This window comes from Oncorhynchus mykiss, chromosome 17 (genome assembly GCF_057628025.1).
Source record: "Oncorhynchus mykiss isolate SJ-2025 chromosome 17, ASM5762802v1, whole genome shotgun sequence".
NCBI lineage: Eukaryota > Metazoa > Chordata > Actinopteri > Salmoniformes > Salmonidae > Oncorhynchus > Oncorhynchus mykiss.
The window spans coordinates 46,855,424-46,882,404 of NC_143038.1; the positions used below are offsets into that span (position 1 = coordinate 46,855,424).

General features: G+C 41.1%; 1 protein-coding gene across 3 annotated transcripts in view; it reads right to left on the minus strand.

The window, feature by feature from the left end:
• LOC110494343 (AMP deaminase 2) overlaps nt 1–26,981 on the minus strand; it is an 86,072-nt gene that overhangs the window by 28,375 nt on the left and 30,716 nt on the right. The window contains exon 1 of one of the 3 annotated variants that reach the window (XM_036950421.2): nt 13,942–14,404. The exons of the other annotated variants lie outside the window; for them this stretch is intronic. The gene's annotated coding sequence lies outside the window, so the exon portion shown is untranslated. Of the gene's footprint in view, nt 1–13,941; nt 14,405–26,981 lie in introns of those variants that run through there. 3 annotated transcript variants of the gene reach the window in all.

Genomic DNA, 26,981 nt, shown 5'->3' on the forward strand with positions numbered 1-26,981 from the left:
CTAGCTTCCCTGGTCCAACGTTAAGCCAACTCTGAAGTTCAAAGACATTCAAAGTTTATCCATAGAAGCCGCTCCTCCGTAGGTATAATTCTATGGGACTATTTCAGATAATACATGTCATCACATGCATCTCATCACAGAACTAGGCCTACTGGGAGACTAAAGCAAAGCAACCCACTGACATCTACTGGAACTGAAAGCCTTCAACTATGCTGCTAGACTTCTGGGGTAAAGCAACATGTCTAAGTAGGCAGATTTAGACAAGACTGCAGTGGTTGATGGTACTACCACCTCAGCACACTTGAATGTACTACGTCCCCTAAACGGGATTTGGTATTATATTTGTAATTTATGGGACTTTATTTATTATATTTTATATCAGAGGGGAAACGCAACACTTCACAACACCACAGGCAGACAGGCCCATTGTAAGTGTTTACTGCAGGCTCTCTCATACGAACAACACTAGGTCGGCAGGGCATTCGGAAAGTATTCAGACCCCTTTAGTTTTTCCACATTTTGCTGTTATAGCCTTATTCTTTTTTTTTTCAATTTAAGTTTAAGTTTTATTAAGTTTTCTTGTTTTTCAATCAACCAACAAAACACATTCCACATTCACATATGTGACAGGCTTAAAAAAATAAGTTAAAATATATAATAATAATACATTTTTAAAAAAAAATACAATTAAAATAAAAGATTAAGAAAAATAATACAAGTTTTTTGTTGTTGTTATAGCCTTCTTCCTCCAGACGTGACGCTTGCCATTCAGGCCAAATAATTACATATTGGTTTCATCAGACCAGATAATCTTGTTTCTCATGGTCAGATAGTCCTTTAGGTGCCTTTTGGCAAACTCCGAGCGGGCTGTCATGTGCCTTTAACTGAGGAGTGGCTTCCATCAGACCACTCTACCATAAAAGCCTGATTGGTGGAGTGCTGCAGAGATGGTTGACCTTCTGGAAGGTTCTTCCATCTCCACAGAGAAACTCTGGAGCGCTGTCAGAGTGACCATCGGATTCTCGGTCACATCCGTGACCAAAGCCCTTCTCCCCCGATTGCTCAGTTTGGCCAGCCGGCCAGCTCTGGGAAGAGGCTTGATGGTTCCAAACCTCTTCCATTAAAGAATTATGAAGGACACTGTGTTCTTTGGGATCTTCAATGCTACAGACAATTTTTGGTACCCTTCCCCAGATCTGTGCCTCTACACAATCCTGTCTCAGAGCTCTACGGACAATTCCTTCGACCTCATGGCTTAGTTGCTGCTCTGACATGCACTGTCAACTGTGGGACCTCATTTAGAAAGGTGTGAGCCGCAGGTGGACTCAAGTTGTAGAACCATCTCAAGAATGATCAACAGAAACAGGATGCACATAAGCTAAATTTCGAGTCTCATAGCAAAGGGTCTGAATACTTATGTAAATAAGGTATATATACAGTTGAAGTCGGACGTTTACAAACACTTAGGTTGGAGTCATTAAAACTTGTTTTTCAACAACTCCACAAATTTCTTGTTAACAAACTAGTTTTGGAACGTCGGTTAGGACATCTACTTTGTGCATGACAAGTAACTTTTTCCAACAATTGTTTACAGACAGATTATTTCACTTATAATTCACTGTATCACAATTCCAGTGGGTCAGAAGTTTAAATACACTAAGTTGACTGTGCCTTTAACCAGCTTGGAAAATTCCAGAAAATCATGCCATGACTTTAGAAGCTTCTGATAGGCTAATTGACATAATTTGAGTCAATTGGAGGTGTACCTGTGGATGTGTTTCAAGGCCTACCTTCAAACTCAGTGCCTCTTTGCTTGACATCATGAGAAAATCTAAATAAATCAGCCAAGACCTCAGAAAAAAAATTCTAGACCTCCACAAGTCTGGTTCAACCTTGGGAGCAATTTCCAAACGACTGAAGGTACCACGTTCATCTGTACAAACAATATTACGCAAGTATAAACACTATGGGACCACGCAGCCGTCATACAGCTCAGGAAGGAGACGCATTCTGTCTCCTAGAGATGAACGTGCTTTGGTGTGAAAGGGCAAATCAATTCCAGAACAACAGCAAAGGACCTTGTGAAGATGCTGGAGGAAATAGGTACAAAATTATTTATATACACAGTAAAACGAGTCCTATATCGACATAACCTGAAAGGCCGCTCAGCAAGAGAGAAGCCTCTGCTCCAAAACCGCCATAAAAAAGCCAGACTACGGTTTGCAACTGCACATGGGGACAAAGATCGTACTTTCTGGAGAAATGTCCTCTGGTCTGATGAAACAGAAATAGAACTGTTTGGCCATTATGACCATCGTTATGTTCGGAGGAAAAAGGGGGAGGCTTGCAAGCCGAAGAACACCATCCCAACCGTGAAGCACGGGGGTGGCAGCATCATGTTGTGGGGGTGCTTTGCTGCAGGAGGGACTGGTGCACTACACAAAATAGAATGCATGATGAGAAGAAAAATGATGTGGCTATATTGAAGCAACATCAGTCAGGAAGTTAAAACTTGGTCGCAAATGGGTCTTCCAAATGGACAATGAGCCCAAACATACTTCCAAAGTTGTGGCAAAATGGCTTAAGGACAACAAAAGTCAAGGTATTGGAGTGGCCATCACAAAGCCCTGACCTCAATCCTATAGAACATTTGTGGGCTGAACTGAAAAAGCGTGTGCGAGCAAGGAGGCCTAAACACCTGACTCATTTACACCAGCTCTGTCAGGGGGAATGGGCCGAAATTCACCCAATATACTGTGGGAAGCTTGTGGAAGACTACCCAAAATGTTTGACCCAAGTTAAACAATGTAAAGGCAATGCTGCCAAATACTAATTGAGTGTATGTAAACTTCTGACCCACTGGGAACGTGATGAAAGAAATAAAATCTGAAATAAATCATTCTCTCTACTATTATTCTGACATTTCACATTCTTAAAATAAAGTGGTGATCCTAACTGACCTAAGACAGGGAATTTTTGCTCAGATTAAATGTTAGGAATTGTGAAAAACTGAGTTTAAATGTATTTGGCTAAGGTGTTTGTAAACTTCCGACTTCAACTGTATATTATTATATATATACTTATTATAATTTTTTTAATTACATTTGCAAAAAAAATCTCAATTTATTTTCGCTTCGTCATTATGGGGTATTGCGTATAGATTGGGATTTTTGACTCCTACCTTCCACTCTTAGTAACTCGTGACAGCTATAATGTAACAAAATGTGGAAAAAGTTAAGGGGTCTGAATACATTCCGAATGCACTGTACATCACTGGGGTGGTGGGCTACTACAAAGTAATGGTGTAATAAAACTAGTGCAGACTGCAGACACAGTGGCCCAGAGGATAGGAGTTGTAATATGGGTGACCCTGATTTAGAACACACAACACTATACAGCAGCTTAAAGCCTAGTTAGTGGTTGTTCTGGATAAGAACAGAGAGGGGCTAGTTTTAAAGGAGCTATAGTGATCTCAGAAAGCAGAAAAATAGACTACTGTGCTTCATGCAAACTACGATATAGTCCTAGTAAAAAGTATGATGCACAGAATAAACAGTGATATGACTGTAAATTCAGATACCCTCATCTAATTCATTCACAACGCAAGAGGATTTTATTTTATTAGGATCTCTTTTAGTCCTCATTTGGACTAATCTTCCAAATGTCCTTAAACATTAAAATCCAATTTATAATACAAATCACATATAACACTGTTACACACAACAGGCATAATACACTGACATATTGACCAGATAAATACTTTAACAATCTGAAATGATAGTTTGCTTCCTTCATCTGCCATAGTCCTGCACAACCTCCAATGTTTTATATTTAAAAGGTTCTAAAGTATTGATTGAATGTATATATTGAAAGGTTTCTGGTTTGCTCAGAAAAATGATTATATTTCTTTATTGTTCTGAATCAAAATGTTATTTTGCATATTTCTCTTTTCTGCTGGGATAACACAGATGGTGAACAATCTATTCCTAGTATTGACTGGATGTCTGTCTCTTACCAATTGAATACTGATGTGAATGGAGTTAAGCCGTTTTAAATGGTGTACATTGTGAAATAAAATAAGCATATTTTTTTCAATTGTCTTGTTGAATGATGACCAACTAAGAGCATTGTGCATGACTACAACATAATCATCACATCACCTTAAAACAATCATTGCTGCTTTGTTCTGTGCAATCTGCAGCCTCCTAATTTCCCTTGCTGATGCATGTCCCCAGACCACAGAACAGTATTTCCCCTGACTCTCAATTAATGCTTTCCCGGTAAATATTTAGCTATCCTTCTGATCATGCATGCATTTAATTTTTTTACATTATTTTTTTTTACATAGATGAGTTATTTGAAATGACCATGATAAGCAATTGTCTAGGTGTAACCCCAAGTAGTTTGGTTTCTGCCACTTCCTCAATTTGTACTCCCCCCATACTTAATTGCATCCCCATGCTGTGTTGGCCTTTTCCTGGTGGAACAGACCAACATAACCTTGATTTTCTTGGCGTTCAAAACAAGTTTGTTCCTGAAAACCCACTCCCTGATATTTCCCAGATCTACTTGTAGAGTTTGCTGTAACTGTTGATATTCCACAGTTTAAAGCATGAGTGAAAGAAAACTACCAATTGATATACAGTTGAAGTCGGAAGTTTTTCACAATTCCTGACATTTAATCTGAGTTAATATTCCCTGTCTTAGGTCAGTTAGGATCACCACTTTATTTTAAGAATGTGAAATGTCAGAATAATAGTAGAGAGAAAGATTTATTTAAGATTTAATTTCTTTCATCACATTCCCAGTGGGTCAGAAGTTTACATACACTCATTAGTATTAGGCAGCATTGCCTTTAAATTGTTTAACTTGGGTCAAACGTTTTGAGTAGCCTTCCACAAGCTTACCACAATAAGTTGGGTGAATTTTGGCCCATTCCTCCTGACAGAGCTGGTGTAACTGAGTCAGGTTTGTAAGCCTCTTTGCTCGCACACACTTTTCAGTTCTGCCCACAAATGTTCTATATGATTGAGGTCAGGGCTGTGTGATGGCCACTTCAATACCTTGACTTTGTTGTCCTTAAGGCATTTTGCCACAACTTTGGAAGTATGTTTGGGGTCATTGTCCATTTGGAAGACCCATTTGTGACCAAGCTTTAATTTTCTGACTGATGACTTAAGATGTTGCTTCAACATATCCACATAATTTTCCTCCCTCATGACGCCATCTATTTTATGAAGTGCACCAGTCCCTCCTGCAGCAAAGCACCCCTACAACATGATGCCACCCCCGTACTTCACAGTTGGGATGGTGTTCTTCGGATTGCAAGCCTCCCCCTTTTTCCTCCAAACATAACGATGGTCATTATCGCCAAACAGTTCTATTTCTGTTTCATCAGACCAGAGGACATTTTTCCAAAAAGTATGATCTTTGTCCCCATTGTGCAGTTGCAAACAGTAGTCTTGCTTTTTTATGGCGCTTTTGGAGCAGTGGCTTCTTCCTTGCTGAGCGGCCTTTCAGGTTATGTCGATATAGGACTCGTTTTACTGTGGATATAGATACCTTTGTACCTGTTTCCTCCAGCATCTTCTCAAGGTCCTTTGCTGTTGTTCTAGGATTGATTTGCACTTTTCGCACCAAAGCACTTTCATCTCATTCATTTCCAGTTCACTGCTGCCCATGACTGGAACGAATTGCAAAAATCTCTGAAGCTGGAGACTCACATCTCCCTCACTAGCTTTAAGCATCAGCTGTCAGAGCAGCTTACAGATCACTGCACCTGTACATAGCCCATCTATCTACCTACCTCATCCCCATACTGGTATATATTTATTTTGCTCCTTTGCACCCCAGTATCTCTAACTGCACATTCATCTTCTGCCGATCTACCATTCCAGTGTTTAATTGCTATATTGTAATTACTTCGCCACCATGGCCTATTTATTTCATTAACTTACCTCATTTGCACTCACTGTATATAGACTTTTTATTTTACTTTGTTCTACTGTATTATTGACTGTATGTTTTGTTTATTCCATGTGTAGCTCCGGGTTGTTGTATGTGTCGAATTGCTACACTTTATCTTGGCCAGGTCGCAGTTGCAAATGAGAACTTGTTCTCAACTAGCCTACCTGGTTAAATAAAGGTGAAATAAAAAATAAAATAAAAATAAAATCTCTAGGAGACAGAACGCGTCTCCTTCCTGAGCAGCATGACGGCTGCGTGGTCCCATGGTGTTTATACTTGCATACCATTGTTTGTACAGATAAACATGGTACCTTCAGGCGTTTGAAACTTGCTCCCAAGGATGAACCAGACTTGTGGAGGTCTACAATTTTCCGAGGTCTTGGCTGATTTCTTTAGATTTTCCCATAATGTGAAGCAAAGAGGCACTGAGTTTGAAGGTAGGTCTTGAAATACATCCACAGGTACACCTCCAAATGACTCAAATGATATCAATTAGCCTATCGGAAGCTTCTAAAGCCATGACATTTCCTGGAATATTCAAAGCTGTTTAAAAGGCACAGTCAACTTAGTGTATGTCAACTTCTAACCCACTGGAATTGTGATACAGTGAATTATAAGTGAAATAATCTGTCTGTAAACAATTGTTGGAAAAATTACTTGTGTTATGCACAAAGTAGATGTCCTAACCAACTTGCCAAAACTATAGTTTGTTACCAAGAAATTTAAAGAGAGGTTGAAAAACAAGTTTTAATGACTCCAACCTAAGTGTATGTAAACTTCCGACTTCAACTGTAGGTGGACTGTTTCCGGTCAGTTAGATATTAAATTTTACCTTAAATCCATAAAGCAGTAATTTTGTCAAAATAATTTAATGATGCACTAAATCAAATGCTGCACTGAAATCTAAAAATAGTGCACCCACAAACATGCCATTATCCATAGCATTAAGCCATTGGTCAGTCATGTCAACCAATGCAGTGTTAGTGGACTGTTTTTTGTGATAAGCATGCTGATTGGCTGTGATCAGATCATTATTGTCCATATACTCTCATATTTGTCTACTCACAATATCCTCCAAACAGCTCTCCAAACAGCTCTCCAAACAAGTTATAAAAAACTATCTGAAACTTTGAACATCCCACGGAGCACCACTCCGTGCAGCACACCATTATTAAAAAATGGAAAGAATATGGCACCACAGCAAACCTGCCAAGAGAGGGCTGACCACCAAAACTCATGGACCAGGCAAAGAGGGCATTAATCAGAGAGGCAACAAAGAGACCAAAGATAACCCTGAAGGAGCTGCAAAACTCCACCGCGGCTATTGGAGTATCTGTCCATAGGACCACTTGAAGACGTACACTCCACAGAGCTGGGCTTTACAGAAGAGTGTCCAGAAAAATGTTTGGTGTTCACCAAAAGTTATACGGGAGACTCCCCAAACATATGGAAGAAGGTACTCTGGTCAGATGAGACTAAAATTGAGCTTTTTGGCCATCAAGGAAAACGCTATGTCTGGCGCAAACCCAACACCTCTCATCACCCCAAGAACACCATCCCCACAGTGAAGCATGGTGGTGGCAGCATCATCCTGTGGAGATGTTTTTCCCATCGGCAGGGACTGGGACACTGGTCAGAATTGAAGGAATTAATGATTGTGCGAAATACAGGGACATTCTTCAGGTAAACCTGTTTCAGTCTTCCAGAGATTTGAGACTGGGACAGAGGTTCAACAGGACAATGACCCTAAGCATACTGCTAAAGCAAAACTCAAGTGGTTTAACGGGAAACATTTAAATGTCTTTGAATGACCTAGTCAAAGCCCAGACCTCAATCCAATTGAGAATATGTGGTATGACTTAAAGATTGCTGTACACCAGCAGAACCCATCCAACTTAAAGGAGCTGGAGAAGTTTTGCCTCGAAGAATGGGCAAAGATCCCAGTGGCTATATGTGCCAAGCTTATAGAGACATACCCAAAGAGACTTGCAGCTGTAATTGCTGCAAAAGGTGGCTCTACAAAGTATTGATTTTGAGGGGGTGAATAGTTATGCAAGCTCAAGTTTTCAGTTTTTTTGGCTTATTTCGAGTTTGTTTCACAATAAAACAATATTTTGAATCTTCAAAGTGGTAGGCATGTTGTGTAAATCAAATGATACAACCCCCCCAAAAAATGTATTTTAATTCCAGGTTGTAAGGTAACAAAATAGGAAAAATGTCAAGGGGGGTGAATACTTTCGATAACCACTGTATCCGAACGGTGACCGAACTTAGTTGAGGATCTAGTAGTGTCCTTAACCATTTGTTTCAAACCACAGCTCTCGGCATATCTCATTAATTTAGTTCTACTTGAATTATTATGATCCTTCCAATTTATTTTAAAATCACCCAAGATAAATAGATCTCTTGTTACTATCTGTGGCCTGGTCAAACCCCGTGCATAAGTCATCCAGATAGGACACCTTAGAACTAGGAGGCATATACACACATCCTACCAATATGGGTGCCTGGAGAGGCAGATGTACTTGAGCCCATAGTGCCTCTACTTGACATACAGTTGAAGTCGGAAGTTTAAATACACTTAAGTTGGAGTCAGTAAAACTCATTTTTCAACCACTCCACAAATTTCTTGTTAACAAACTATAGCTTTGGCAAGTCGGTAACGACATTTACTTTGTGCATGACACAAGTAATTTTTACAACAATTGTTTATAGACAGATTATTTCAATTATAATTCACTGTATCACAATACCAGTGGATCAGAAGTTTACATACACTAAGTTGACTGTGCCTTTAATCTGCTTGGAAAATTCCAGAAAATTATGTCATGGCATTAGAAGCTTCCGCTAATTGACATCATTTGAGTCAATTGGAGGTTTACCTGTGGATGTATTTCAAGGCGTACCTTGAAATACAAATTTCCAAATGCCTGAACGTACCATGTTCATCTGTACAAACAATACAGACCTAACAAGCAAATATACACACCATGGGACCACGCAGCCGTCATACCGCTCAGGAAGGAGACACATTCTGTCACGCACTTTGGTGGGAAAAGTGCAAATCAATCCCAGAACAACAGCAAAGGACCTTGTGAAGATGCTGGAATAAACCAGTACAAAGGCCTATATCCACAGTAAAACGAGTCCTATATCGACATAACCTGAAGGCTACTCAGCAAGGAAGAAGCCTCTGCTCCAAACCACCATAAAAAAGCCAGACTACTGTTTGCAACTGCACATGGGGCCAAAAATTGTACTTTTTGGAGAAATGTCCTCTGGTCTGATGAAACAGAAATCTAACTGTTTGGCCATAATGACCATTGTTATGTTTGGAGGAAAAAGGGGGAGGCTTGCAAGCCAAAGAACACCATCCCAACTGTGAAGCACATGGTGGCAGCATCATGTTGTGGTGGTGCTTTGCTGCAGGAGGGACTGGTGCACTACATAAAATAGATGGCATCGTGAGGGAGGAAAATTATGTGGATATACAGTGGGGCAAAAAAGTATTTAGTCAGCCACCAATTGTGCAAGTTCTCCCACTTAAAAATTAAATGAATTTTCATCATAGGTACACTTCAACTTTGAAAGACAAAATGAGAAGAAAAAAAATCCAGAAAATCACATTGTAGGATTTTTAATGAATTTATTTGCAAATTATGGTGGAGGTATTTGGTCACCTACAAACAAGTAAGATTTCTGGCTCTCACAGACCTGTAACTTCTTCTTTAAGAGGCTCCTCTGCCCTCCACTCGTTACCTGTATTAATGGCACCTGTTTGAACTTGTTATCAGTATAAAAGACACCTGTCCACAACCTCAAACAGTCACACTCCAAACTCCACTATGGCCAAGACCAAAGAGCTGTCAAAGGACACCAGAAACAAAATTGTTGACCTGCACCAGGCTGGGAAGACTGAATCTGCAATAGGTAAGCAGCTTGGTTTGAAGAAATCAACTGTGGGAGCAATTATTAGGAAATGGAAGACATAAAATCACTGATAATCTCCCTCGATCTGGGGCTCCACGCAAGATCTCACCCCATGGGGTCAAAATTATTACAAGAAGAGTGAGCAAAAATCCCAGAACCACACGGGGGGACCTAGTGAATGACCTGCAGAGAGCTGGGACCAAAGTAACAAAGCCTACCATCAGTAACACACTACGCCGCCAGGGACTCAAATCCTGCAGTGCCAGACGTGTCCCCCTGCTTAAGCCAGTACATGTCCAGGCCCGTCTGAAGTTTGCTAGAGAGCATTTGGATGATCCAGAAGAAGATTGGGAGAATGTCATATGGTCAGATGAAACCAGAATATAACTTTTTGGTAAAAACTCAACTCGTCGTGTTTGGAGGACAAAGAATGCTGAGTTGCATCCAAAGAACACCATACCTACTGTGAAGCATGGCGTTGAAACATCATAAATCGGTCGACGCCTAGTTGAGTCTCTGACATAATCTTCCTGTCCGGGTTGGCGCCCCCCCGGGTTGGCGCCCCCCTCGGGGTCGTGCCGTGGGGGAAATCTTTGTCTCAGGGTAGTAAGTTGGTGGTTGAAGATATCCCTCTAGTGGTGTGGGGGCTGTGCTTTGGCAAAGTGGGTGGGGTTATATCCTGCCTGGTTGGCCCTGTCCAGGGAACTAGTCCTAGGGCCACAGTGTCACAAGACCCCTCCTGTCTCAGGCTCCAGAAATTATGCTGCAATACTTTAATGTGTCGGGAGGCTAGGGTCAGTTTGTTATATCTGGAGTATTTCTCCTGTCTTATCCGGTGTCCTGGGTGAATTTAAGTATGCTCTATCTAATTCTCTCTCTCTCTCTCTCGCTTCTCTCGGTGGACCAGAGCCCTAGGACCATGCGTCAGGACTACAGTGCCTTGCGAAAGTATTCGGCCCCCTTGAACTTTGCGACCTTTTGCCACATTTCAGGCTTCAAACATAAAGATATAAAACTGTATTTTTTTGTGAAGAATCAACAACAAGTGGGACACAATCATGAAGTGGAACGACATTTATTGGATATTTCAAACTTTTTTAACAAATCAAAAACTGAAAAATTGGGCGTGCAAAATTATTCAGCCCCTTTACTTTCAGTGCAGCAAACTCTCTCCAGAAGTTCAGTGAGGATCTCTGAATGATCCAATGTTGACCTAAATGACTAATGATGATAAATACAATCCACCTGTGTGTAATCAAGTCTCCGTATAAATGCACCTGCACTGTGACAGTCTCAGAGGTCCGTTAAAAGCGCAGAGAGCATCATGAAGAACAAGGAACACACCAGGCAGGTCCGAGATACTGTTGTGAAGAAGTTTAAAGCCGGATTTGGATACAAAAAGATTTCCCAAGCTTTAAACATCCCAAGGAGCACTGTGCATGCGATAATATTGAAATGGAAGGAGTATCAGACCACTGCAAATCTACCAAGACCTGGCCGTCCCTCTAAACTTTCAGCTCATACAAGGAGAAGACTGATCAGAGATGCAGCCAAGAGGCCCATGATCACTCTGGATGAACTGCAGAGATCTACAGCTGAGGTGGGAGACTCTGTCCATAGGACAACAATCAGTCGTATATTGCACAAATCTGGCCTTTATGGAAGAGTGGCAATAAGAAAGCCATTTCTTAAAGATATCCATAAAAAGTGTCGTTTAAAGTTTGCCACAAGCCACCTGGGAGACACACCAAACATGTGGAAGAAGGTGCTCTGGTCAGATGAAATCAAAATTGAACTTTTTGGCAACAATGCAAAACGTTATGTTTGGCGTAAAAGCAACACAGCTCATCACCCTGAACACACCATACCCACTGTCAAACATGGTGGTGGAAGCATCATGGTTTGGGCCTGCTTTTCTTCAGCAGGGACAGGGAAGATGGTTAAAATTGATGGGAAGATGGATGGAGCCAAATACAGGACCATTCTGGAAGAAAACCTGATGGAGTCTGCAAAAGACCTGAGACTGGGACGGAGATTTGTCTTCCAACAAGACAATGATCCAAAACATAAAGCAAAATCTACAATGGAATGGTTCAAAAATAAACATATCCAGGTGTTAGAATGGCCAAGTCAAAGTCCAGACCTGAATCCAATCGAGAATCTGTGGAAAGAACTGAAAACTGCTGTTCACAAATGCTCTCCATCCAACCTCACTGAGCTCGAGCTGTTTTGCAAGCAGGAATGGGAAAAAATGTCAGTCTCTCGATGTGCAAAACTGATAGAGACATACCCCAAGCGACTTACAGCTGTAATCGCAGCAAAAGGTGGCGCTACAAAGTATTAACTTAAGGGGGCTGAATAATTTTGCACACCCAATTTTTCAGTTTTTGATTTGTTAAAAAAGTTTGAAATATCCAATAAATGTCATTCCACTTCATGATTGTGTCCCACTTGTTGTTGATTCTTCACAAAAAAATACAGGTTTATATCTTTATGTTTGAAGCCTGAAATGTGGCAAAAGGTCGCAAAGTTCAAGGGGGCCGAATACTTTCGCAAGGCACTGTACCTGGCCTGATGACTCCTTGCTGTCTCCAGTCCACCTGGTCGTGCTGCTGCTCCAGATTCAACTGTTCTGCTTGCGGCTATGGAACCCTGACCTGTTCACCGGACGTGCTACCTTGTCCCGGACCTGCGGTTTTCGACTCTCTCTACTACACCTGCTGTCTCTAGGTTAGGTTAGAGTCCGTTTTAAGTTTTGGCCAGACAGGCTGTCAATGGGATGTTGGTCAGAAAAGTCCATTTAGTCTTTCCCTTCTCAAACCTGTCCTCCCCCTAACCAGTTCATGTCATGTATTCCACCACCAGCACACCTGATTCACTAATCAGAGGTTTGGATGATTAGTTGACCAGTGGTACAAAGTGGACTGGATCTAGGTGAACTATGTGGAGAGTCTTCCAGGGACAGTACAGTACAGACTGAGAAGCTAACAACAGTGTAGTTTACTCAACTCATTCAAACTATCATGAATATTGTTTAGAGAGAAGATCTGCACAAGGGCATAAAGTTTAAGATATAGCAAGAGAGGGCAATATGGTGCAAGGTAGCCAAAGTGGAATCAAAAGTCATAGGCCTAATCATCAATCAAATATGAAATATAAAACCAAAATATAATCTACATATAAAGACAACATGTCATCTACATGTGCCCACCATAGGTTCACGTTTGCACCTTTGGGTGGGGTACTGTCACGCCCTGACCTTAGAGATCCTTATTTATTCTCTATGTTTGGTTAGGTCAGGGTGTGACTCGGGTGGGAAAATCTGTTTTCTATTTCTTTGTTGTTTTTTCCAGAGTGTGGTTCCCAATCAGAGGCAGCTGTCTATCGTTGTCTCTGATTGGGGATCATATATAAGTTGTTATTTTTCATTTGGGATTTGTGGGGTGTTATTTTCTGTTTAGTGTCTGTGCCTGATGGAACTGTTCGCTTTCGTTTTTGGATTTGTTATTTTTGTTTCAGTGTTTCTTGAAAATAAATATCATGCACACTTTCCACGCTGCGCTTTGGTCCACTCTTCCTTCCACCAACGACGATCGTTACATGAATGGAGGACTTTTGAAAGGTCATTGCAACTTTACTTACGTCACGAATATCAGCTGTCATCACACACAGGCAAAATTCTCTCTTAGGAGATCTACCCCTCACCAAAACACATACAGCCCTGTGGAGTCACACACAGCGTCACCCCAGTCGAGAGACTGAGACCGGCAATACTAGCGACAGACTGGCCGGGTAGTTTCCTGCTCTATCGACTGATGGTGCCTCCATGTGTGTTGTGTTTTCAATGTGTATGTGTGTATATCCCGCTCCTGTCTCAGAAGTAGTGGAGCAAGGTACAATATAGAAACGGACTCCACCACACAACTAGCACACTAACAACATGGCCATGTTATCCACTAAGGATAAGATAGCTGGCTACATCATCACTCTGAGGGAACATAAACACAAGACTCATCTCTCTTGGTGTGGTTGCGGTTACAGTACCTCACGGTCGTGGTGGAGGTGCGTGCGGTGGGCTTGCGTGAGCTCCTGTGGGATGCTGGGACATGCCACCAGGCCCGGGACGGCTGCTGCTCCCTCCCCCGCCGACACAGAAGACGTGGAGAGAGAGTGATGACAGAGAGTGACAGGGTGCCCTCACCCTCACATATGCTGCAGCAGCGGGATTCACTGTGTCTTCTCTCGCTCTCTGATCCTCTTATCACGGTCTCTTTTTCCCACTCGGTCACGTTTTGCACTGAGTATGTTTTTCCTCTCCTTCCCCCCTCCTCTCTGTCTCTGTGTCTGTGCTGCTTCCTGGATTAGGACGGTTTTCTGTACACGAACAGCACAAGCTTCAGGCTCCAGGATTTAAATACCTCCGACACTGGTCTGGATCGTACCACGTGGCGTAAAGGGGTGGGAGACGGGCTGCACCACTTCATTGTGCTGTAAAATGGAGAAGGATGGGTTTCTCTCACCACTCCTTCTCTCCTCCTCTTCAGTTTATCTCCCTCCCCATACTCATCACAGCATTACCGCATGCTGTGTGTTCATATGTAGCCTAAATTATATGAAAGTAGTTTGTTTCTTTGTGTTCTTTACATTCATGAGTATTTGGTTTAGTCTGCATGAATAGAAAGTAGCCTATAGTGCCGGAATGTGTACATAGCTTATATTTAAGATTCTGCAAATGTGAACAGTGAACACCTTTTAGAATTTCCATATACAGTACCAGTCAAAAGTTTGGACACACCTACTAATTCAAGGGTTTTCTTTATTTTTTACTATTTTCTACATTGCAGAATAATAGTAAAGATATCTACACTATGAAATAGCACACATGGAATCATGTGGTAACCAAAAAAGTGTTAACCAAATCAAAATATGTTTTATATTTGAGATTCGTCAAAGTAGCTACCCTTTGCCTTGATGACAGCTTTTTTTCCTTCTGAATGCGTTTGAGCCAATTAGATGTGCTGTGACAAGGTAGAGGCGGTATACAGAAGATAGCCCTCTTTGGTAAAAGTCCATATTATGGCAAGAACAGCTCAAATAAGCAAAGAGAAACGACAGTCCATCATTACTTTAAGACATAAAGGTCAGTCAATACGGAAAATTAAGAACTTTGAAAGTTTCTTCAAGTGCAGTCGCAAAAACCATCAAGCGCTATGATGAAACTGGCTCTCACAACAACCACCACAGGAAAGGAAGACCCAGAGCTACCTCTGCTGCAGAGGATAAGTTAATTAGAGTTAAATGCACCTCAGATTGCAGCCCGAATAAATGCTTCAATAAATGAGTTCAAGTAACAGACACATCTCAACATCAACTGTTCAGAAGAGTGTGTGAATCAGGACTTCATGGTCGAATTGCTGAAAAGAAACCACTACTAAAGGACACCAATAAGATGAAGAGCCTTGCTCGGGCCATGAAACACGAGCAATGGACATTAGACCGGTGGAAATCTATCCTTTGGTCTGATGAGTCCAAATGTCTGAGTCCGCCGTGTCTTTCTGAGACGCAGAGTAAGTGAACAGATTATCTCTGCATATGTGGTTCCCACCGTGAAGCATGGAAGAGGAGGAGGTGTGATGGTGACACTGTCAATGATGTATTTAGAATTCAAGGCACACTTACCCAGCATGGCTACCAAAGCATTCTGCAGCGATACGCCATCCCACCTGGTTTGTGTTTAGTGGGACTATCATTTATTTTAATCAGGATAATGACCCAAAACACAACTCCAGGGTGTGTAAGGGCTATTTGACCAAGGAGAGTGATGCATCAGATGACCTGGCCTCTACAATCACCTGACCTCAACCCAAATGAGATGGTTTGGGATGAGTTGGACCGCAGAGTGAAGGAAAAGCAGCCAACAACTGCTCAGCATAGGTGGGAACTCATTCAAGACGGTTGGAAAAGCATTCCTCATGAAGCTGGCTGAGAGAATGCAAAGAGTGTACAAAGCTGTCATCAAGGCAAAGGGTGGCTACTTAGAAGAATCTAAAATCTAATATATATATTGAGTTGTTTAACATATTTTTGGTTACTACATGATTCCATATGTGGTATTTCATAGTTTTGATGTCGTCACTATTATTCTACAATGTCAAAAATAGTACAAATAAAGAAAAACCCTTGAATGAGTAGGTGTGTCCAAAACTTTGACTGGTACTGTAGCTTACTCTACACAGTGGTCTACAGTATATATGATGGGATAGGAGTGAGTACACTAGTACACCAGTATGTAACCTGTCATCCATGACAGCAGACAGCCCTCTGCTCTAATGCAGCCTGTAAGGAGCCAGGCAGGCCAGCAGGCAGGGGGAAGTGGGTATTTCTTGCTTCCTTCCTCACATGACTGCTGTTAAAGGGAAGCCTGTTTCAGGCTGGGTCATCCCTCCCTAGAACACTGCTGGAACTCTGTAGGAGTCTTTCTATTCTCACCCCTTTATTATCTGACCTGTCTTTAGGCAAGGCTAAGAGTATAAGCATGTAGTGAATCTTGTTAGAATGAGAAGCTAAGGACTAAGTGACGGGAGTGAAAATGACAACAGAGGGAAATTCCACTCATAGCAGAGAAGGAAGACACAAGGTCACACACACCAGGGTTTCTATTTAACGGCTTTTGGCAGATTAAAAAATGAAAAGCCGATAAATAAAACTGTAGCAGGCCAAAATCTGATCGCAAAAGAATGCTTTTTATTCATTGATGGAAATACCAGTCGATGTAAATATATCTGACCGTCATGCTAATCGGTCTATAGGTTAATTGGCTGAATTTAGTGAAATTAAAATGGCCTGTGTGTATTTTCATTAGTCATCATGTATCTTATTTATCCAACACAACTATCACACGCGCACAGCATACATAGACAATTTTGATCAGGAGTTCTCCTGCAGCTCCTCAGCTGGTTGCTGCTGGAGTAAAACATGCTTTTATAAGCCCATTCATAAGAATTCGAAATGCAATCGCATGTTAAAAACTGTTTTGGTGCACGATTGAAAAGAGATGCTATTTTTTTTTTCTCAACTGGTAATTGAAGCTCACTTCCTATTCCCTATTCAAGTGCAGGCAACAGGCTATCAGTGTGTCACCCACCACTTTACAATGTGAGCAGGAGGAAGTATCCATTCTCAAAACATCCATTTTGAAACCGATAATAGTTGTTGCATCTTTAGATTCCCTTCTTTCTAAGTTTCTACCATAGATTTTCATCTCTGCCACATATGGAACCACTGTCAGGTGCGCTGTTTTGAATGGTGTTTTCCCAGGTATTGCATTTTGGCAAATATTTGAAAATGAAGTTTTATTGGCTGCTTCATTACATGAGTTACATGTTCTGTTAAGATGCATTATCACAATCTAAATGTGATTCCTGTCATTCTGAGCACCGTGGGTGGGCCCCCTAATGCACGTGTGTCAAGCTCATTCCAAAGAGGGCCGAGTGTCTGCAGGTTTTTGCTCCTCCCTTGTACTTGATTGATGAATTAAGGTCACTAATTAGTAAGGAACTCCCCACACCTGGTTGTCTAGGGCTTAATTGAATAGAAAACCTGCAGACACTATGCCCTCCAGGGAATGAGTTTGACCCCCCTGCCCTACACACACACAATCCCCACAGATAAGCATATAAACCTAAGCAGAGAGACACAGGCACAGACCAGACAAACAACACGTCTAGACAAGGGTCTGGGGTTCCGGACAGTTCCTGTTTTTTGTGCAAAACCTGCAAGTATAAATACATATAATTGCACAAAAGTTGAGCTAACCTACAATAACTGGCTTGAGTCATGTTCTGTCCTGCCAGAACCCAAACTCTTACTGTTTCCTCCAGGTCTATGTCACACTGACACACACTGAAGCACTGAATCATGTCGTCGTAAAACGACATCCCTAAAAGGCAGTGATGGGCCTTTCCAAGTGAAATCATAGCATTACAAGGTACTGTTTTTTTCAGTTCTTCTGGGGGTAACACAGGTAGGGTGACCCTAATCTGGCTTGTGTTATGTAATGCAATATAAATCTGATATCTGGGAGATTGGTTTCACACTGGTTGCTAAGTCAACTGATTACTCAATTTTATTGAATTACTCTTGATACAAGAGAAAAATATTGTCTGAGAAACCCATTTTATGAGTTATGACACACTACGAGATAGGACATTGAGGGCTTGATGATTGTCATCTGTGTGAAGATCTGACAAAGTTGACAATACTAGAAATTGTCCTTTTTCTAAACTAAAACAGGATTCTTCACCCAAACCCTTCACAACCCTCCACTGAAATCCCTACTCCAGAATGCACCAGATGTTAACTGAAAAAGAAAGCTGACCTAGATATGCCTTTCCTCAAACTTTCAGACACACACACACACACACACACACACACACACACACACACACACACACACACACACACACACACACACACACACACACACACACAGTACTGGTCTTCCAAACTTTCCCATGACACGTGACATTGGGAGCCCACAGGATACGGGGATACAATACGCCCCTCTCGCTGTGTGGTTAGAGGGCGTAGCTTGTGATGCAATAGAGCTGGGCCAACCAAACCACATCTCCATAAATCCTTGTTAATTATTGGTGCAGAAAATGCGCCATAGCAGAAGGAAACACAGTATTTACGCAAAAAGAGAGTAAGCACTAGCAAGCAAAGCATCCCATCTCATCCCACTGAAAATAAACATGCTCAAAGAAAGTAGCTTCATGATGGTTGAGTGATAGGGCAGGCCTTTAGTGGCTGGATTTCATGAAGATAGTATACACAGGGCATGTTAGTTGTTAGTTTTACTGTCACTGTTGACAATAGGCCTACATAATGTCACATTACTGAGAGTAATAACTCAAAAGAGAGGCAGAGACAAGGAACAGAGTACAAAGAGAGAAAAAGCAAAAATAACAGTGAGGAGGATAGCAAAGGCAATATCATTAAGAAAAATGGAAAGAGAGTGAGTGAAATGAAAGAAAGGAAGAGTGAGACACAGAGGAGAACCTCCTGCTCTGGGGCTTGTTCACTTATTGATGAGCCAATCAGTATGGACAGGGGGGATGGGGGCTTGCACAACAAAGGAATGACAGAGGGCTTGTCTGACAGAAACTCTTCACTTCTGTTCTACACGAAATATTGAAATGACTCCTTGCCAAGGTGTGCCTGTCAAGATCCTTCAGCTTTTTCGAAGACGGGATTTCAAAACATTTAATAGTAGCATCCAACTGTGGGCTCCCGAGTGGCAGGAGTGGTCTATGACACTGCATCTCAGTGCAAGAGGCATCATAAAATATATAAAACTGTATAGGCTACTATGGTCTTATGTTACTCCCAATGCTTCTATGATCAAACCTGAAATTAAAGCAAGTTGTGAGTAGGGCTGTGGCTATCATGACATTTTGACAGCCAGTTATTGTCATGCAAAAGATTGTCAATCTCACAATAATTGACTGCAATTTACATAAACACGTTTAGCATCTCCAGGCCTCCACATATACAAGCCGCTGATGTGCGCCTTTGAAACATCTACATTTAAAAAAAGTCTAAATTTAACGGAATATACATCACAATAAATCCATTATTTATTTTAGGTCAGGTCTAGATGGCAGCTGGGTATGTGCAAAGTGTTGGACTAATCCAATGAACCATTGCATTTATGTTCAACATTTTGTATCAAGACTACCCAAATGTGCCTAATTGGTTTATTAATAACTTGTCAAGTTCATAACTGTGCATTCCCCTCAAACAATAGCATTGTATTATTTTACTGTAATAGCTACTGTAAATTGGACAGAGCAGTTAGATTAACAAGAATTTAAGCTTTCTGCCAATATCAGATATGTCTATGTCCTAGGAAATGTTCTGTTACTTACCACCTCAGGCTAATCGCATTAGCCTATGTTAGCTCAACCGTCCCGTAGGGGACCAACCAATCCTGTAGAGTTAACTGCCTTGTTCAGGGGCAGAACGACAGATTTGTTTTGCCTTGTCAGCTCGGGGATTACGATCCAGCAACCCTTCAGTTACTGGCCCAACTCTCTAACCACTAGGCTACCTGCCACCCCACATGCTGTTCATGTGATCATATTTGTGACTCGTTTCAGGAAACTAGGCATTTGTCGTGTGTCACTACTTCACAGGAGAGGTATTTGTGCATAAAAAATGTTTTGCATCAAAATGTGTTTTTTGGCAGAATGACTTCTGGAACATGTCAACTTTCATGTGCCTTAGCATACACGTTTGTTATTGTCTGTAAATACAACACAAATTGTTAAATTACAAGCCTAGTTGGTTTAGCCTCAGAAAAAGACAGCAACGTTTCCACTAGACATGTTTGGCTGAAATAATGGATGGGCTGGACATGCCGAGAGAGGAGTTTGGATTGATCTGCCATATAGACGGCTTCTGACTATTTGAGCTGGTCAGTCTGTGTTGGTAATCCTGTCGAATGCAGTTTTTTTATGTATCGTGTAGTGGAGCTGCATAAGTGTTACTCTCCACTTTCTGGAGGATCGAGTTTTGAAATCAGTGGAATTAGAGTATGATAGCTAAAGAGATGGAGAAAACATCTGTCTCTGGATTACATCTTTAAACTAAGGACAACTGTGGCATGGCATCTGTAACAGGGAGATGCGTCCATCAAGCATGATGACGTATAAACATAAGATAGTCTAGCTAGCTACATTTTCAGATGTTACACATTTCTCATTTTGAAAGAAAGCGGTTTCATTTCAAGCTAAAGTGTATCGTTAGCTAGCTAGCTAACATTAGCTGGCTGGCTCCCTGGATAACGTTACGTGTATGACGTTATTATTCGTATCCCAGAGCCGTTTGCATTGCTAGTTAGAGCCTAATGTTAGCTAGCTAACACTGAATCTGGTTGGTTAGCTCCCAGCAGATTCATGCAGGGTAGTAACGACATGATTTGGTACTATGTTCATTGTTGTTTAACTAGCTAACGTTAGCTGGCTGGCTCTTTAACTAACGTTACCTGACGTGGGTGACCTTACACGTTGTTTACCTAGCTAGGTTAATTGTTTATCTATCTAGCTAGCTACATGTCTTAAGCTAGTGTACAACACCCGTTGAATATGGCCGGTGTCAGTAAACATCGGCAAAAAAGTGCAATGAAATTGTTGCCAGCAGAGCTGGCATGTTCAGAGAAGACTGCGTGAATCAGGCCTTCATGGTTGCATTGCTGCAAAGAAACCACTTGGGCCAAGAAACACGAACAATGGACATTAGACCGGTGGAAAACTGTCCTTTGGTCTGATGAGTTCAAATTTGAGATTTTTGGTTCCAACCGCCGTGTCTTTGTGAGACGCAGAGTAGGTGAACGGATGATCTCCGCATGTGTGGTTCCCACCATTAAGAATTGAGGAGGAGGTGTGATGTGCTTTGCTGGTGACACTGTCTGGGATTTATTTAGAATTCAAGGCACACTTATCCAGCATGGCTATCACAGCATTCTGCATCGATACGCCATTCCATCTGGTTTGCGCTTAGTGAGACTATCATTTATTATTCAACAGGACAATGAACCAACACACACCTCGAGGCTGTGTAAGGGTTATTTGACCAAGAAGGAGAGTGATGGAGTGCTGCATCAGATGACCTGGACCCCAGAGTGAAGGAAAGACAGCCAACGAGTGCTCAGCATATGTGGGAACACCTTCAAGACTGTTGGAAAAGCATTCCTCATGAAGCTGGTTGAGAGAATACCAAGAGTGTGCAAAGCTGTCATCGAGGCAAAGGGTGGCTACTTTGAAGAATCTAAAATATGTTTAACACTTTTTTGGTGACTACATGATTCCATTCCTAATTGACCTAAAACAGGGAATTTTTACTAGGATTAAATGTCCGGAATTGTGAAAAACTGAGTTTAACTGTATTTGGCAAAAGTGTATGTAAACTTCCGACTTCAACTGTATATATTGATTTGTTTAACATATTTTAGCTTACTACATGATTCCATATGTGTTATTTAATTGTTTTGATGTTGTCACTATTATTCTACAATGTCGAAAATAGTAAAAATAAAGAAAAACCCTTGAATGAGTAGGTGTGTCCAAACTTTTGACTGTTACTGTATATACACACAAAAAGTATGTGGACACCCCTTCAAATGAGTGGATTTGGCATAAGCCACACCCGTTGGATGACAGGTGTATATAATCTAGCACACATTCATGCAATCTCTATAGACAAACACTGGCAGTAGAATGGCCTCACAGAAGAGCTCAGTGACTTTAAACGTGGCACCGTCATAGGATGCCACCTTTCAAACAAGTCCGTTCATCAAATTTCTGCCCTGCTAGAGCTGCCCTGGTCAACTGTAAGTGCTGTTATTGTGAATTGGAAACTTCTAGGAACAACAACGGCTCAGCCTCGTAGTGGTAGGCCACACAAGCCTGGGGCTGTTTTTCATGGTTTGGGCTAGGCCCCTTAATTCCAGTTTGGGAAATCTAAATGCTACAGAATATAATGACATTCTAGACTATTCTGTCCTTCCAACTTTGTGTCAACAGTTTGGGAAAGGCCCTTCGCTGTTTCAGCATGACAATTCCCTCGTGCACAAAGCGAGGAAGCAAGGAAAATGGTTTGTCGGGATCAGTGTGGAAGAACTTGACTGGTCTGCAGAGCCCTGACCTCAACCTCATTGAACACCTTTGGGATGAATTGGAACGCTGACTGCGAGTCAGGCCTAATCGATCCCCAACATTAGTGCCTGACCTCACTAATACTCTTGTGGCTGAATGGAAGCAAGTCCCCGCAGCAATGTTCCAACATCTATCTAGTGGAAAGCCTTCCTAGAAGAGTGGAGGCTGTTATAGCAGCAAAGGGGGGGACCAACTCCATATTCATGCACATGAGATGTTCGACTAGCAACTAACTTTTGATCATGTAGTGTACATACATTGTCTTCAGAAAGTATTCACAACCCTTGATCTTTTTCTACATTTTGTTGTGTTACAAAGTGTCATTTAAAATGGATTTAATTGTCATTTTTTATCAACAATTTACACAAAATACTCGAATGTCCAAGTGGAAGAACATTTTGTACAAAATTCATGAAAAATAAAACACTGTCTTGATTAGATAAGTATCAACCGCCTGAGTCGATACATGTCAGAATCACCATTGGCAGCGATTATAGCTGTGAGTCTTTCTGGGTAAGTCTAAGAGTTTTGCACACATGGATTGTATAATATATTCAATTCTTCAAGATCTGTCAAGTTGGTGGGTGATCATTGCTAGACAGCCATTTTCAAGTCTTGCCATATACTTTCAAGCTGATATAGTTCAAAACTGTAACTAGGCCCCTCGGGAACATTCAATGTCGTCTTGGTAAGCAACTCCAGTGTATATTTGTCCGAGGGTTTCCGCTAGCCGGTAATAGCTGGCTTTTGTCCGAAAATAAAAAAAATAGGAAAGCCGATAAATAAAATTGACGTGATCCAATTGTCCAGAAGACAAAAAACTCCCATTGCAAAATAATGCTTTCTAGCCTTTTCATTGATGGAAACACCAGTGGATGTAAATACATTTGACTGGTCATGCTTATCGGTCCATAAGATAATTTTGCATCATTTAGTGGAATCAAAAATGGTGCCTGTGTACAGTATATTGCCTGCTGATTATCTATAGGCTATGTTTCAACTTGTCAATATTCAAATTATTTTCTAACAAGTTGTATTTTCTAACAACAGTTTGAATTGAGGTATGTTCCGCCTCCTCATTAATTCACATAGAAGTAGCCCATTTCACTGTTGCGGACAATTTATGTTCAAGGCTTTACTGAGCAGGACAAAACTTCTCTCTCCGACGAGAGCCCCCCCAGTGTTTCCCCAGATCAAGTATATAGACATTTGCACACTCTTGCACAAACTTTTTCTCCCTGGCACATTTTCTGGCTGGCGCTCGCATTGCCTTCATTATTGTTCTCCTGACAAATATTAACTTGTGCATTCCTATTAAGTGCATTATTTTCTGTATATTGTGTTGTCGTTTCTATTGTAGCATATCGTATGCATGTACGGAGCACAATGTATTTACTGTTTTATTCACAAGTTTTCAAGTACTGATGGCAAGTCATGCATTCCGATTCTTGCGTACAGTGCGTTCGAAAGAATATTCATCACATTTTGTTACGTTACAGCCTTATCATTCTGTCAGGAAAGGATGCCTGGTTATTCTTTAAAAGTGCTTTGCTCACCATCTTAAATAAGCATGCCCCGTTAAAAAAACATTTGAAACAGGAACAGATATAGCCCTTGGTTCACTCCAGACCTGACTGCCCTTCACCAGCACAAAAACATCCTGTGGAGTACTGCATTAGCATCGAATAGCCCCCGCGATATGAAACTGTTCAGGGAAGTTAGGAACCAATATACACAGGCAGTTAGGAAAGCTAAGGCTAGCTTTTTCAACAGAAATGTGCATCCTGTAGCAAAAACTCCAAAAAGTTCTGGGACACTATAAAGTCCATGGAGAATAAGAGCACCTCCTCCCAGCTGCCCACTCTACTGAGGCTAGGAAACACTTTCACCACCGATAAATCCCCGATAATTGACCATTTCAATAAGCATTTTTCTATGGATGGCCATGCTTTCCACCTGGCTACCCATACCCCGGTCAACATCCATGATACAGTGAATTATAAGTGAAATAATCTGTCTGTAAACAATTGTTGGAAAAATGACTTGTGTCATGCACGAAGTAGATGTCCTAACCAACTTACCAAAACTATTGTTTGTTAACAATAATTTTTTTGGAGTGGTTGAAAAACAAGTTTTAATGACTCCAACCTAAGTGTATGTAATCTCCCTCACTAACTTTAATATATATTGTGAATTGTCCAAACCTCTGAAAAAAATGGATATTAAAAAATATATTACTTTTAGGCCATATCGCCCAGCCCTACCTCAAACTTGTAATTACTAGTGGGAAACTCGTCTCTCATCCTGAGCACCCACTTCTCCCACATGGTGACCTCTGACATCCCCTATTATGGAAATGGCTTGTACAACAGCATTTTCTGCAATTAAATGCAAAAACAAAAGATGATCTATTCACATGTTTTTTTTTAGCTCTATAATTTGCTTACAAGCATGATAGCTGTACTTTTAGTTTACATATTGTTCACCATTAGCCAATCAGCATTTCTAAACGATTTCAAATCACATCAATGCATCCTGGGTTTGAGCAAGATGGTGCCCACAGACATGACAGCTCTGCTTCTAGCTCTTAAGCACAAGCATTTCACTTCACCCACAATAACATCTGCTAAATATATGTATGTGATTGGGGCTCTTACGGTGACTGTATTCCCGCCAAACGGGCGGGAATACGAGTCATGAAGGCAGTCAAATTCCACATGGCCATTTAGTTACGGTAATAAGGCTTCTCCAAGCTCTGATGCTGCAGATGGCCAAATTTGCTAACTGCCTGGTACTCTGCACTCTAGTGTCCCTCTAATCACTCTGACATCAATGCAAATGTAATTGAAAATCGAATCAAACACTTAATGAGAGCCATGAGCTCATGTTGCGCAACATTTCTATAGGCTATGCAATTGCGTGAGAAAACAGAGTGTTGGCTTCTATTAAAAAGAGGAGGATCCTATCAGCTTTCTATAGGCTAGGCCTATTATATTTACAGTGCCTTGCAAAAGTATTCGGCCCCCTTGAACTTTGCGACCTTTTGCCACATTTCAGGCTTCAAACATAAAGATATAAAACTGTATTTTTTTGTGAAGAATCAACAACAAGTGGGACACAATCATGAAGTGGAACGACATTTATTGGATATTTCAAACTTTTTTAACAAATCAAAAACTGAAAAATTGGGCGTGCAAAATTATTCAGCCCCCTTAAGTTAATACTTTGTAGCGCCACCTTTTGCTGCGATTACAGCTGTAAGTCGCTTGGGGTATGTCTCTATCAGTTTTGCACATCGAGAGACTGACATTGCTGCCTACCACCGCTCAGTCAGATACTTAGATGCTTGTATGCTCAGTCAGATTATATGCAAAGCAGGACACGCTAGATAATATATAGTAATCATCAACAATGTGTAGTTAACTAGTGATTATGATTGATTGTTTTTTACAAGATACGTTTAACGCTAGCTAGCAACTTTCCTTGGCTTACTGCATTAGCATAACAGGCAGTCTCCTTGTGGAGTGCAACGAGAGAGAGGCAGGTCGCTGTTGTCGTTGTGTTCCTGGTTCGAGCCCAGGGAGGAGCGAGGAGAGGGACGGAACCTATACTGTTACACTGGCAATACTAAAGTGCCTATAAGAACATCCAATAGTCAAAGGTTAATGAAATACAAATGGTATAGAGAGAAATAGTCCTATAATTCCTATAATAACTACAACCTAAAACTTCTTACCTGGGAATATTGAAGACTCATGTTAAAAGGAACCACCAGCTTTCATATGTTCTCATGTTCTGAGGAACTTAAACATTAGCTTTCTTACATGGCACATATTGCACTTTTACTTTCTTCTCCAACACTTTGTTTTTGCATTATTTAAACCAAATTGAACATGTTTCATTATTTATTTGAGGCTAAATTGATTTTATTGATGTATTATATTAAGTTAAAATAAGTGTTCATTTAGTATTGTTGTAATGGTCATTATTACAAATACATTTTATTTTAAATTGGGCAATTAATCGGTATCGGCTTTTTTTGGTCCTCCAATATTCGGTATCGGTGTTAAAAATCATAATCGGTCGACCTCTATATGTGACCAATAAAATGTCATTTGAACTGGTATTTACGACTTCACAACCGGTAAATTCCCACCTCCCACATGGTTACAAACGCAGCATTAGAGGGGAAACTTGAGAGCCCCAACATAAGAATCCGGTTACAAAAGACAATGCTGAACATTGTGAAAGCTGAACATTGGAATGGCATTTAATTTTCCCGCTGTACCGAAACCGAACTGTGAACCCAAAACCGCAATACATAGCAAACCATGGGTTTGGTGAACCGTTACACCCCTATCGTCTACG